This window comes from Macrotis lagotis, chromosome 4, assembly GCF_037893015.1.
Source record: "Macrotis lagotis isolate mMagLag1 chromosome 4, bilby.v1.9.chrom.fasta, whole genome shotgun sequence".
Lineage (NCBI taxonomy): Eukaryota > Metazoa > Chordata > Mammalia > Peramelemorphia > Peramelidae > Macrotis > Macrotis lagotis.
In genome coordinates this window covers 96,305,048-96,319,341 of record NC_133661.1, presented here as the reverse complement: position 1 = coordinate 96,319,341, position 14,294 = coordinate 96,305,048, and positions in this window count along the sequence as shown.

Genomic DNA, 14,294 nt, shown 5'->3' with positions numbered 1-14,294 from the left:
CCAGTTTTTCTTCTAACTCCCTCATTTGATTTTCAAAGTCTTTTTTTGAGCTCTGTCATAGCCTGAGACCAATTTCTGTTTTTCTTGGAGTCTTTAGATGTAGGAGCTTGTGCTGCTTCCTCATCTTCAGACTGAGTGTTTTGATCCTTCTTGGGCTCATATGCAAAATATTTCTCAATGGTTTTCCCCTTGTTTCTCTGCTTGCTCATTTTCCCAGCCTGAGCCTGGTTTTGGGGTGCTTCCTGATGTTTTGGGATGCTTCCTGAGCTTTTGGGATACTCCCACAAGGATCTTAGTGTCTGAGGCTCTGTCCTCCCTCCTGGTCTGTGAATGACCATATGTGCCACCCCCTCCCCCTGCCACAGGGCTGAGGTGGAGGGGGGGCCCCTGCCGTTTTATGGGGGGCCTAGGTCAGAATCTGAATGTGGTCAGAGCCCCAGAGTCCTGTTCCAGGGACAGAGGACAGAGCTCTCTCTTCACTCCCCTCCCTAGGTTCAATGGGCTCATGCCTTGGGGGCACCTAATTACCAGCTCTGCCTGCTTCTCTCTTTCCTGGATCTGGGCTGCAATGGCCAAGCTGCTCTCTGTGTGTGCCCTGAGGGCTGGGCTTCACGTGCTCTCTCTCTGGCAGAGGTCCCCCACTGTTCCCCCAATTTGTGCCCAGTGCTCCCCAGGGTGCAGCTCAGGAGACTCCCCTGCTGCTGTGAGCTGCTGCTCCCAGCACTCTGGGGCTGCCTCCGGGAGGCTGAAGTTCTTTGGTGGCTCTGGTGAGCCACCCCTCTGGAGGGCTGCCCCTCCGACCCCAGGGAGCAGAGCCTTTCTGCTCTTTTCCAGGTCACCTTGAGTAGGAGAACTGCCTCACTGGGTCCCTCTGTGGGTTCTGTCTCTCAAAAATTTAGTTAGAGTCCTTAGCTTATGAGTTTTATGAGAGAGCACCTAAGAGAGGATTCATTCATTCATCTTGGCTCCGCCCTCCCCATCCCTATAACTTTTCAAACTAAAACAGTCTTCCTTGGTTACTATTCACCATTTGCATTCTCACTCCTATAAGAATATAAAATTATTAGTGTTGAGGAATATTTTGGTTTTCCTGTTTGTATTCTTAGTACTCAGCCCAGCTTTTAAAATACAGTAAGCATTGCATAAATTCTTTTTCCTGCATTCAATCATTCATTCACTTTTAAAGATGAGAAAATTTAAGCAGAGTTGTGATTTTCTTAATGTCCCCCAACTAGCTCTTGGCAGAGGTCTGAACACTAAGTTTTGGAGGGCTCTGTTGAGACCATACTATAAGCTAATAGTTTTGTCTTTACCCTGAAAGGATGATAGATTGATGTTTCTAGAGCCATTTTGTCAAGATGCTGTCCTCTTTATTTTAAATAAATGATTCTTATCCAGCTTTACTGATATAATAAACTCTTATTCCTTTGGAGATTCTGGATTCTAGATTTTGAATATTCATTGTTTGTATCATGAGAAACTTTTGAATCCTCTTCAGTTCTACCCTGTGACAGCTGATTCTATTACTACTTTCTTGGGGATCACATCTTTCTTACTAAATGGGAAATTGTGGCAAGCATCAAAGGCATGTAAATACAACCAGAAGCTACTGTCAGAAGAATTGAAAGAACATTGAAATAAAAGAGAGCTTTGGAAGTAAATCGGGTAACTGTCTCAAACCTTCTTTGCTGAGAATCCCATTTGTCTATGCTTAGAGGGGTTTGTGCTGTCTTTGCACCCTACTTGTTCTTTGTAGTATATAGTTTGGTGTAGTACACCATCAGAGTAGTATGAAATAGAAGAGAGGAAACTTTGTCGAATTTCGTTGACTGGAAATTAAAGAATTTTCAAGGTGAGGTTTTACAAACAAAATATGCAGCAAGATGAAGAGAGGAAGGCCAGGAGAATACTTTGCTTATTGAATTCACTGCTCTAGAGGTTATTTCACCCTGCACCCCAGAATGGATGACTAATCTTACCTTATTTAATTCTGCCAATTTAATGTTTGCCTTCTAAGATGGAAATTAAATGCTGAGCTGGCAGAAAGTGCTCTTGAAATCTCTTGACTGTGGCAACAGCTTCATTTTCAAGACATTGTTTGCCTAAGCTTGGGCTCTACCCTTGCGCCCTGCCCTTCGGCACAAATTCCCAACTCTTAACTGATCTTTTTTTCTTTTTCCAATCATAAAGGCAGATCTGTAGGTTTTAATCCCTTTTGATTTAGACCTTATTTTAAAAACCAGAGTTGCTTTTTGCTACACAAACCTTGCAGGTCTGTAACTAGCTGGACTTTAAATACTAGAGTATTTTTATATCCATTAGCTTATTTTCATAAAAACAAAGAATCTTAGAATTTTAGAGTAGGAATTAGCTTTAACATCCATCTTGAACAAGTCCCTCATTTTTAATATGAAAAAACAGGAAAAAAAAGTGACATCCATTTTCAGAGAGCTAGTCCTGGGATAAAAAAATTCTGACCTCCTGAGTATAAGTTGGGTCTCTTTCATTTGAACCCCCTTGCTAAAAGTTGACAGAACGCCCCTAGTATTTAAGACCTCCCATAGTCTGATTTCAAGCAGTATTTTCATCTTTGTCTCCTACTAATCTCTCTCTACTATCTTGGTTACAGAGTCATCAGGATTCCATTGGGACTTTTAGGGTGAGCACCATGATAACAGTATAATCCATTTACCCACTATAATTACAGTTCACAGTCTACCTTTGCATCTCTGTTCTCCCATTTTTTGATTCAATTTTTCTTCAAGAAGTATCTTGTTCACAACTGCTTAGGACCATGCCAGGATTGACTTTTTCACTTCTTTTCTATTTTTAATGTTATAAGGGAAATAGGGAACTACTAACTAAGACATCAGGGAGTTAGTACATTAGTACATTAGGGAAAATGTACTAGACTGATGGCTCAGGTTGATGGCATTAGAAAGATACCTCACACTTATCAGAGGTATCTTTAAAGCCTTAAGAGGAAGACAGAGTCTTTCTCTGGGAACTCAGTTTGCTAGTGAAAATATGGATTCAGAAAAGGACACCAAGGTTATCTGTTTTGTTTTGTTTCTTAAGGCAATGGGGTTAAGTGACTTGCCCAATGTCACACAGCTAGGTAATTATGTGTCTGAGGTTTGATTTGAACTCACTTCCTCCTGATTCCAGGACTGGTACTCTATCTAGGGTATCACCTAGCTGTTCCACACTGAGGGTATCTGAAAGCTACATTAATGTTCTTAAAATTTGGCAAGCAGAACTGAAAACAAAACTCCAAATGTATTCTGAACAAATCATGTTGTAGTGGATCTATCACCTTCCTAGTCCTGTACTTTATGCCTCTCAATATCAAATTAACTTCCTTGGTTGCCATGTCATACCACTGACTCACACTGAGCTTCCAATTCAGATCTTTTGCAGACAAGCTGATGTTATACTGTTTCCCTATATTTCAACTATGAAATTGATTTTTGAATCCAAATATTAGAAATGACCTTTATTCCTGTTAAATTCCTCTTTTTTTAGCTTTGATCTGCTTTTCTAGATGGGGTCATTCAACTATTGCCCATGGGCCAAAAACCAGCCCACCTTTTGCTTTTGTATGGCCCATGAGCTAAAAAATGGATTTTATATCTTTAAAATGTCATTGTAAACTTTAAATTTTATATTTTAAAATGCAAATTATATTTACATCTAAAAACCATTCATAGATCATAAACCATATAAAACAATATGACAAAGCACATTTGGCTCATAGGCTGCAGTTGTTCCCACCCCTATTCTAGACTATCAAGATCTCTTTAAATCTCAACCATTCATCATTACTTCCAGTTTTGTGTCATCTGAAAATTTGTTAAGTATGTTATCTATGTTCTTATTTAATTATTTAAAAATGCTAAATAGCATAGGGTCAGGCACAGATCCCTGGGATATTCCCTTGCAGACCACCTTCTAAACTTGTGATTAATCTTTGGTTTCAGTCACTCAACCAATTTCAAGTTCACCTAATAGTGCCATCATCTTCCTCATATTTTCTGTTTTTTCCTCACCATAATAACAAGAGATTTTTCCCAAACGTTTTCCTAAAATGTTAATATACTATATATTTTCTGAATTTTCTTAATCTACCACTCTATTAACTCCATCTAAAAAAAAAAGAAAGTGAATTTAGCTTGGCATACTCTATTCTGGTGAAACCATGCCTTCTCTTTGTGACGACTGCTTATTTTCCTAGATGCTTATTAACTATAAATAGTGTATTTTAGTATCTTATCAGGAATGGAAGTTAATATCACTGACTTGTAATCAAAAGCTCTACTCCATATTTGAAAAATGAGTCAATATTTGTCCTTCCACAGTTCTGTTTTACCTTCCTCATAGTAAACAATTTTTCAAAGATCACTGACTCTAGTTCAACTGTCATGGCTGCTAGTTATTTCAATACTTTGAGATATAACTTATTTGAACCTGGTAACTTAAACTCATCAGGACTTTCTAAGTCTCCACACCATCTCCCTTTTCAATTTGAGTATCAAAGGTCTATTAGAAACATTTTTATACTGCCCCTTTTAGTTCAAAGAACAATCTTCTTGGAAGAGAAGATGAAAGGAAAATAAGAGTTAAACAGAGCTTTCCTATAGACTCTCTCCTGTTGCCCTGCTCAATAATAGAAAGATAGCTCTTTAGAAGGATTCCTGTTTTCTCAAACAGCATCTTTGAAAGAGTAAGTTTACAACATTTCAGCATTCCATTTCCCTTGAGGAAGGTTCCTGTAAATATAGATATATTTTCTTTTATAACAGGAATCAGAACTAGAGAACCTCAATGAAATAGGACCCTGTTGAAACTACTCCTTCTAGGCCATTGTATTTGGTGGGGATTTCAAGATATAGAAAGGACAGTGCAGACCATACTTCACTTGTGAATTGAGTATTGTGTTAGTCACACCAAAATCTTTAACCACATCCATAGCACCTTTCTTAGATGGGGCGTGAAATGTTGGCCATGAGCCAGGCCTAATTATGCTTCCAATTATCGTTTGATCAATGCACTCTCGACCTTTTCTCACAAGCACAGGGGCTTTCAGTAGCAACAACCCCGCAACTTCACAGCTCAGAAATCATTTCACTAAAAGAGCTGGCGGAGGAGGTGTTCCATGTTCCATGTGCCTGACTTCCTAACAGAAGGTTGACATGTAGCTATTGAAAACATAAAAGGTACCATCTTGCCCACATGAAACAGCCCTGACGTCTCATTTAAATTATTGGAACTGCTCTGGTCTGTAGGAGAATCTATAGCCCATTAATAACATTGAAACAAATCTGAGATTTCTTTTCTCTTTAGGATGATAAAACAAAGTTTTTGAAGATAAGATCCAAGACTTAAAATCACACAGGATCAGGAACAAAATTATTTGTCAGTGATCGCATAGATTCCTTCCATATCTAATTTCCGTGCTTAAATATAGGTTGCTCCATGGTTTGGTTTGAAACATTTGCCATATTTTGGTCAAACACAAAACTATCCTCTGTTAATAGCTATTTTCAAGAAAAGAAAGCTAAGCTTTAAGCACTATTTTCATGGTGTCAAAACAACTGACTGAAAAGTAGGACAGTTCATACCATCAGACCAAATTTAATCAAATTGTTTTGTTTGTGCTGTGTAGACAGAGCTTCCAAGTTCACTGAGTTGGTGACTTGTCTTCTTTTAGGATGACTATAAATTCATTGAACTAATAAGTCTGAAGTTTATCAATATTATCTGGATTATTCATTTGGAAAAATATTGCATTTCAGAGATAGGAAGTGCCCCTATGTGAAAGGGTTCTCTACCTTTACCCACTAATGAAAATAGTTTTATTTCATAATGAATAAAGATGGAGAGGACCCTTTTTAAAATTTTTGCTTGATATGGGATTGAACCTTCCATTCCTGAGTGTAAGCTATTGTCTACAGAATTCTAAAAGCTACATAGAATTTTTTCTAACTGGAGGTCTTATAACAGAAACAGATAAATTTCAGCTTCCAAAGTCAGCTTGCTTAAGACAAAGGAAATAAAGAAACAATAGAGAACAAGCTGAAGGATTATTGTACCTGATCATTAAAACCTATCTAGCATAAGCATCTGAGCTGATCTTATTTAAGACATTCCCTGAAGGTGCCAAGAGAGTTCAAGGACAGGTGGATCTTCTATTCACACTTGGCAGGTATCAGGCTTGTAAATTCTAGGCAGACAGGAAGACATCCTTATATTTACTTGTAATTATTCTATGTTTTAAGATTTCTGCCTGCTTAATCATTTCAGATCTTGATGCTTGCATGGTCCAGAAGCACAAAAGGAAATGGAAAATTGAGGCAATTATTTGAGTATTTCAGACCTTGTTACTTCTCAAAAATCTTTGTCTGATATATTTAGATAAATTTAGATAAACTGGACAAGATATGGATGGTTCCCCAGCATCCAAAGAATATCCAGATAATTCAATATAAATATATGGAAAGAGTTAGGAATAAGGACTTGGGTCTGTGATTTCATTGATAGGTAGGGAACTCCTACATGAGAGAATAGTATCTCTCTCAAAACAGACCACACCATCTTCTTTACAACTAAAAATAAATAATAAACAGTTTTCCACATATATTAAGAGATTAAGTGATTAATGCAGGATTGCATTCATCAGGTGTCAGAGAAAGGGCTAGAATCCATGTTTTTCTGGCTCCAAAATTATCATTCCATCTTCTACATCATGCCACCTCTCAAGGGTAGATGAAAATAAAATAATCATGCTGCTAAAGTAATAAATTTAAAGTAATTAAATAAAATAAAGTAAAATAAATTTAAAAGTAATAAATTTAAAGAAACTGTTTCTATATTATACTATCCTGAGTGATTTTACTTTAGTGTACCATAGCTAAAGAATTTCACCCTTTAGCTCTGATATGTCCTTAGTAGATAAAACTGACAAATTAAATTTAACTGACTCAGGTGAAGATACTGCACTTACCCATGTATAAGCCTCACCTTAATTTGGGGGCTCAAATTTTGATAGACTATCAGACTGCCTTCTATGGGGGGTTGGGTGGGGGGTAGGAAGTGAGGTTGGAGGAAAATTGTAAAATTAAAAAAATTTTTAATGTATTACATAAAGTTATTGAACTCAAGTTCCATTCATCATAAAATTCATACAATTCCTTATCACTATCAAAACTCCCATCCATTAGCTTGTCCTCATCTGAATTTCATAATGAATCATTGTCTTATGAGAGGCTCTGACTGCTCTCCTGACTGGGCTCTGGTCTGGGGTTGACCACAAGCACTCCCTGGTCAAGTCTTGTGGGTGGACACATGCTTAGTCCATTCCATTTCATGATCCTGAAGCACCCATTGTGTCCTCCTTGGAAATCAATCATTTCTTTTTCATCAACAATTATCCTGCCTCATGCTGAACTATCTTTTGGACACCGGAATTCCAATGGTCCTTTGCTCTTCAATCCATCTCTAATTCAATTTCCTCTCTAATTCAGGCCATTTAGCTGCCTTGCCTCTCAGGGCCTTCTTCTGCCATGGCATCTTCAATGTAGCCAGTCTTGGATTGTTTTCTCAATTAGAGGAGGACCAAATTGATGTTCAGCAGCATGATTACCATTCACTTTTGCAAACTGGATCACTTTGAACTTGAATTCTGAGCCATTTCTGAGCAGAATGTGGCAAAATAGAACCTAATATACCAGTAACAAATGTGAAACAATGAGCACAAAGACAATAAGCATGAAAAAGCAGGAAATGCAAAGTCAAAAAATCTACAACCACTGTATAAGATGCTCCCAGTTTTTAGACCCCCCCAAATTTTTTGAAAAAGGGTGCTTCTTATAAATGAGAAATAATGTATTTGTAATTAAAAAGAACAATTGATTTTTCTATAGTGATGTAAAACTCACAAGGAATTTTCTTCCCAACAACAATGTATTAGAGAGTATTATTAGCTCCATTCTTTTTTTGATCTTTGCAAGGCAAATGTGGTTAAGTGGCTTGCCCAAGGCCACACAGCTAGGTAATTATTAAGTGTCTGAGGCTGGATTTGAACTCAGGTATTCTTGACTCCAGAGCCAGTGCTCTATCCACTGCGCCACCTAGCCGCCCCTATTAGCCCCATTTTTACAGATAAGAGAACAGGTTAAAATGATTTGTCCATGTTCACACTATCGGCATATGTCAATCAGTACTAAACCTCCTAAGTTCGAGTATAGAGATTGTCCTACTTTATTACTCAACTTCTCAAAAAAAGGGGATGGAGGAGAGGAAGAAGAGATGGTCACCTTTTTCAGAGAATCATCATTATGATTAAACAAAAGCTCATTTGCATCCTGTACTTTGTATGGAGAAAGGCTCCTAATATTACTTACAAGGACAGGATCCTTGCTATTTCCTAGTAAAGATTGGTTCTTGTGTTCATGATTTACCAAGCAAAATGTAAGGTGATTCCATTTTTATCTTTCTATCCCCAACACTAACCATCTTGTAAATAGTATATACTCAACAATTGTTTGCCAAATGAGCAAAAAACAGATATGAGGCAAACAATATATTTTTGTCTGTCCAGAAAGTAAAGGGAAAAAAAATTAAAGCAAGTTTTTGCTTGTTGAGTATTAATATAATGTTTGTGTATTATACATATATATATATGTATACACATCTATATAGAAAGAAAAGCAGATAACAATGTATAAAAAGGGGCACAGTATAATAAGGAACATTTTGGTGTAATTGTGCAAACATTTCTTTTCAAAAGTATATTGAGGAAAATAGGATGCTCAAAGAAGGGCCTGCAGTGCCAAAGTGGAAGGAAGAGAGAAACAGAACTTACAAGAGTTCATCTCTTAAGTTTCCCAGGCTTTCTTGGAGACTCAAGTCAAATCTCCCCCTCACAGGTCTTTCCTACTCCACCTAATTTTAATTACTTCTTCTTGAATATCACCTTCCAACTACTGTGTACATAGCTTGTATATACCTAAATGCAATACAGATAGGTCTGGAGTTATTTTTCCAGTCTTGTTTTGCACAAGCAGTTTAGATGACCAGAATTCCTATGGCTACTTATCTTCTTGGTTGAGTGCTATCTTTCTAATGCAACATCTCATTATTGAGTTTGCCTTCATGATTATTAGTTAATATCATTTAGTTAGCTTTGAGAATAAGGAATTTACTATGGTGACATAGTTGGTACAAGCTAGGAACATACTCTTCCATTAGAACATAGATTCCTGAGAAAGTGGGCTTAATTCAGAATGTAAAATATAAATTGAAGAAATCCTCCCATCACCTCCTGAAAGAGACCCCAAAATAAAAACTTCCAGAAATATTATAACCAAATTCCAAAACTCCCAAGTCAAGGAGGAAACATTACAAACAGTCAGAAAGATACAATTCAAATATCATGGCACTACAGACAGGATTACACAGGATTTGACAGCAACTACATTAGGGACTTGTACAGTTTGAAATATATTCTCAAAGACAAAAGAGTGTGGATTACAGCTGGGAATCAACTACCTAGCAAACCTGAACATACTCTTTCAGGGGAAAAGATGGACATTCAGTGAAATAGGGTACTCAAATTTTTCTGTTGAAACAAGTAGAGTTGAACAGAAAGTTTGATTTCCAAGTACAGGACTCAAGTGAAGCATAGAGACAGTGGATGGGAAGGGTAAATGATGAGGGATTTAAAGATGTTGAATTGCTTGTATTCCTGTATGAAAAGATGATACTGATAACTCATATGAACCTTCTCATTTATTAGGGTAGTTGGAGGAAGTATCTATAGACATGGTTCAGGACGGAGCTGAATATAAAAGTATAATCCATTATAAAAATGGAGTTATAGGCAAGAAAGTAATGTACTGGGGGCGGCTAGGTGGCACAGTGGATAGAGCACCGGCCTTGGAGTCAGGAGTACCTGGGTTCAAATCCGACCTCAGACAGTTAATAACTACCTAGCTGTGTGGCCTTGGGCAAGCCATTTAACTCCATTGTCTTGAAAAAAAATCTAAAAAAAAAAAGAAAGAAAGTAATGTACTGGGAAAAAGGGAAAAAAGAGGTAGAATGAGCTAAGATATTTCATGTAAAAGAGTCAAAAAAAAGTTTTTGCAATGGAGTAGACAAGGGAAAGGGAAAGGGGAATGAGTGTGAGCCTTCATTCTCATCAGAAGTGACTCAGAGAGGAAATAACATACATACATACATACACTCAATAGGGTATAGAAATCTATCTTACACTAGAGAAAAAAAAGTAAAGAAAAGGAATGGGAGAAAAGGATCAAGGGAAAGGACGGGGGTAGGTGATATAAGAGAGGGAAGATCATGGGAATGGGTAGTCAGATACAACACACTTTTGAGGAAGGTCAGGGCGTAATGAGAGAATAGAATGAATTGGGTGAGGAGGAATAGGATAGAAGGAAATACAGCTAGTAATAGCAACTGTGGGAAAAATATTGAAGCAAGCTTTCTTTTTTTTCTTTTTTTAAATTTTTTTTTAAAGTTTTTGCAGGGCAATGGGGTTAAGTGGCTTGCCCAAGGCCACACAGCTAGGTAATTATTAAGTGTCTGAGGCCAGATTTGAGCTCAGATACTCCTGACTCCAGGGCTGGTGCTCTATTCACTGCACCACCTAGTTGCCCTGAAGCAAGCTTTCTAATGGATTTATGATAAAGAATGTAATCCATTCCAAAGACAGAGCTGATGGTATCTGAATACAGACTGAAGCATACTTCTTTTTTTTTCTCTCTCTCTCTCTCTCTCACTTTATTTTTCTTGAAGTTTCTCTATATTTGTGAGGGGAGGGGGTTATGTTTACTTTTACAACAAGACTATTGTAGTAATATGAAAATAAATAAATTTGAAAAAAAGAAAATGGGCTTATTCTTAGAGCATAAGGCCTAGCAAATGGATAATTCAGAGCTCCTAGATGTAGTTAAGTGATTTTTCTCTTTTGGGATTACAAATCTTCATGTGCAACATTTCACATCTATAGCACCCATATTATATTTTTAAAAAATTAACAGAAATCTGTAAAAAGCTCTTCCTGGTACACCTTAATACTTCTTTCTGTGAATTTTTCCATAGATAGCTTGCTTAGGAATAATTGTTTATAGATTGTCTTCCCCATCAGACCGTGAGTTCCTTGAGGATTAGGGAGAGTATTTGTCTTTCTTTATAACCTCAATAGGGGATTAATAAATGCTTGTAGGCTTGACATATGAAAATCTTAAACATGGGATAATTTTTTTTACTCAGCTTCTTGTAGAGTCCTAAAGCTGACTTTTTTCATCATGCATAGTTTGTCCTCAGTCCCAATATAGACACTGCCATTGGCCTTTATTGTACAAGGAACATTGCTGAGATACTGATGAAAAGCCAATCCTTTAAAGTGTTCAAGGTCACAAGGTTCTCAGTGGCCAAAAAAATTGGGAGAGGAGAAGGGCAAGGGAAAAGTCAGGATTCTTTTCTCCCCAAATGAATTCCTTCTCAAGGATCAGCATCTCTCTCCTCTCTGTAGTCAGACACTCAGTCTTTTGGATCCAAATTAGTTTGTTATTTTATATGAAATCCAAGCATGTGGTCAGATCTTCTAAACCCTTGTAAATATACTTTCAGGGCACCATGTTACCCCAACCTGTTCAGGGGCTTTCAAAGATGTTGCCATTGCTTAGGTGTAATCACATTTGGTTGCACTCCATATAAATAAAGTTCACACAAGAATACTGTTTGGGGCACACCAGTTAGATGAGAACTGGGGATGGTTTGTTAGCAGGTTCCAAGCTGTCCACTAGTTCTTGCCCTAGTGTCTCCCATTAGTAGGGGAAGACTAGTACATAGTAGGCATGTCATCAAGGCTGGTGGTGGATTGAATGACTACTGGACACTGGGGCCTTCCCTCCTTGTTCCAGGCAGGACCACCTACAGCTGAGGTAGGGTGAGGGAGACTAAGGCAAGTTTTGAAATATCATTCCATTAGCAATTCTACAGAACTGATCGCTATTATGAAACATGTTAAGCAATAATAAATTATACAAGTCTTATGGTCCAGTCTCCTTCAACAAGCCACTATAAGGAACCTTTCAGCTTAACAATTCAAATTAAAAAATAATGAGGTACAGTGGCAATAGATATGATTCCCATAAATTCTTAAACATAAGAGAGTAAAACACAGACATGCTGCCAGAAATCTTGTAACATAGGATTCAAAGAAAGAAGGGATTCAGGAGATCATTTGGTCCAACAATTTCTTTTTTCTAGATGGGAAAATTGGAATCAGAGGCACAAAGAATTTCAGGAAATGACCTTAAAGATCCACCCCAATCATTCACAGTGAGAAAACTGAAGCTTGAGGTGATTTACCTTAAGTCACATAGATAGTAAGAATGAGAATTGGATTTGAACCTTAGGTGCTCTGCTGATGAATACAGTGTTTTCCTTAAACTACTTTTGTCTTTCCAATATTGTCAGAGCTTGGATTCTTTTTTTCAGAGAGGAATGAGATAGAACTTTGGGGGAGTCTAGTATAATCCAAAAGTTATCTTCCTGAAAGGGTCTTACAAAATCAATATCATGAATTCAAGATGAGAGTTTCCTTATTGGTTTCCACACAAAAGGAGTCACATTTGGCAACTGGTTATGTAAAGTAACCTATAATGTGTTGTTCTCTTATAGATGTCTCATTATAAGCATCACTTCCAGGTTGGTATACATGATTGTCATCATTTATTTCACGTGACTGAATCCTAAGTATTCTGTATATACAATGGCCAAAATAATATGATTGAAAATCTACTGTAATAAAAAATATTTCCCCCATAAGAAACAGTCTTTAAGAGCAAATAACTCATGTTATTAGCTTTAATTCCTTAGGACTTATTCATAGGCATTCAACTCCATAACCAATTCAAGATTTCAGTCAATCTGGGATTCCTCAAAGTTAATAATGTAACCTGATGAGCCTGAAAAGATGAAATAAGGATGTTTTCTACTACTTAGGATAGATGAATCAATATTATCTGGGATGTACAGAGGCAGAAAATTCAAACTATTATCATGCTGTATTGCTTTTTTCATCAGTGTAAATAAGAGTATTGGCATAAGCATGAAGCAAAAGATTTTCTATATTGCTCAGGTGATAACATAATTTTGGGTGTAAGTTTACCCTTTAGAGAGAGTTCCACTAGAAGTTTGTTTTCAGCATAAATTAAAAAGATATAGCTTCATATAGAGCTTGTTGTCGGAGTCTTGACTTTCATCAAAACAGCTAGGGCTTCTTTGGCAGTGTGTGTGTAGTTCCATTCTATAAATGACATGACATTGCTCTTGAGTTGTAAGCAATCTTTTAACATTCTATGGCCAAGCATGTCATAAGGTGAAGAAGCAGCAGTGGTGAGAAACAGTGGTTTCTATTCATTGTAATACACTAGTATAGATTCAAAAGCCAATGGATGCTTTACATCGGGAAAAGCATCCTCATGTTGACAAGTCTGTTGCTACTGAATGTCATGTTAAAGTAGGTGATGAAGTGGTTCACTGAAGACCGCATTGTGTGGAATTAAAACATGGTGAAAATTTGATGGTCCCAGGAAATCTTGAAACTTGAGACTTTGTGTTTGAAGACAGTACAACTCAAATTGTGAATAACTTTTCTTGGATGATGAGAATATGAGAAGTATTGATACAGTCACACTAAGAAGAAATACTAGAAGTTTTATGTGTACATTTCTGTCTCTTTTTCTTCTTTTTTTTCACTAAGAAGCTTGATGAATCAAACCCAATAGAAGTCTAAAGTCTTCCTGGAGTATATTCTGTCATACTGCTAATGAAGATAACATTAAAACAGGGATCCTTATTTGAATTTGAAAATCTCATAGACAATAAGCTATTACAAACTAAAGACACTTAAATTGGAATGTCTCTAGATGAATGACAATTGCTCAGGCATCTGCAGGAACAACCTTGATGATAAGCTGCTTATAAATTTTAGTAAAGTCAGATTTCCCAAAACCTTTGCCTTCCTTCTGCAGACTTCAAGAATAACAGAATTTTCTTTTGGCATAGGTCTCTGACTATGGCTGCCAATTAAATGCTTTATTAATAGTGTTTTAAGAGACTACTGTCAATGCAAAAGATACAGCCCTAAGTGTTTGAAAATTTGGCTTGAAAATGTCTTGTGTAAAGATGTTTTTAGTACTTTTGCTTCCTTAGAGAAAAATTCCACTTTTGTTTATTCATTTTAAAATATTTTATATTAAAATACT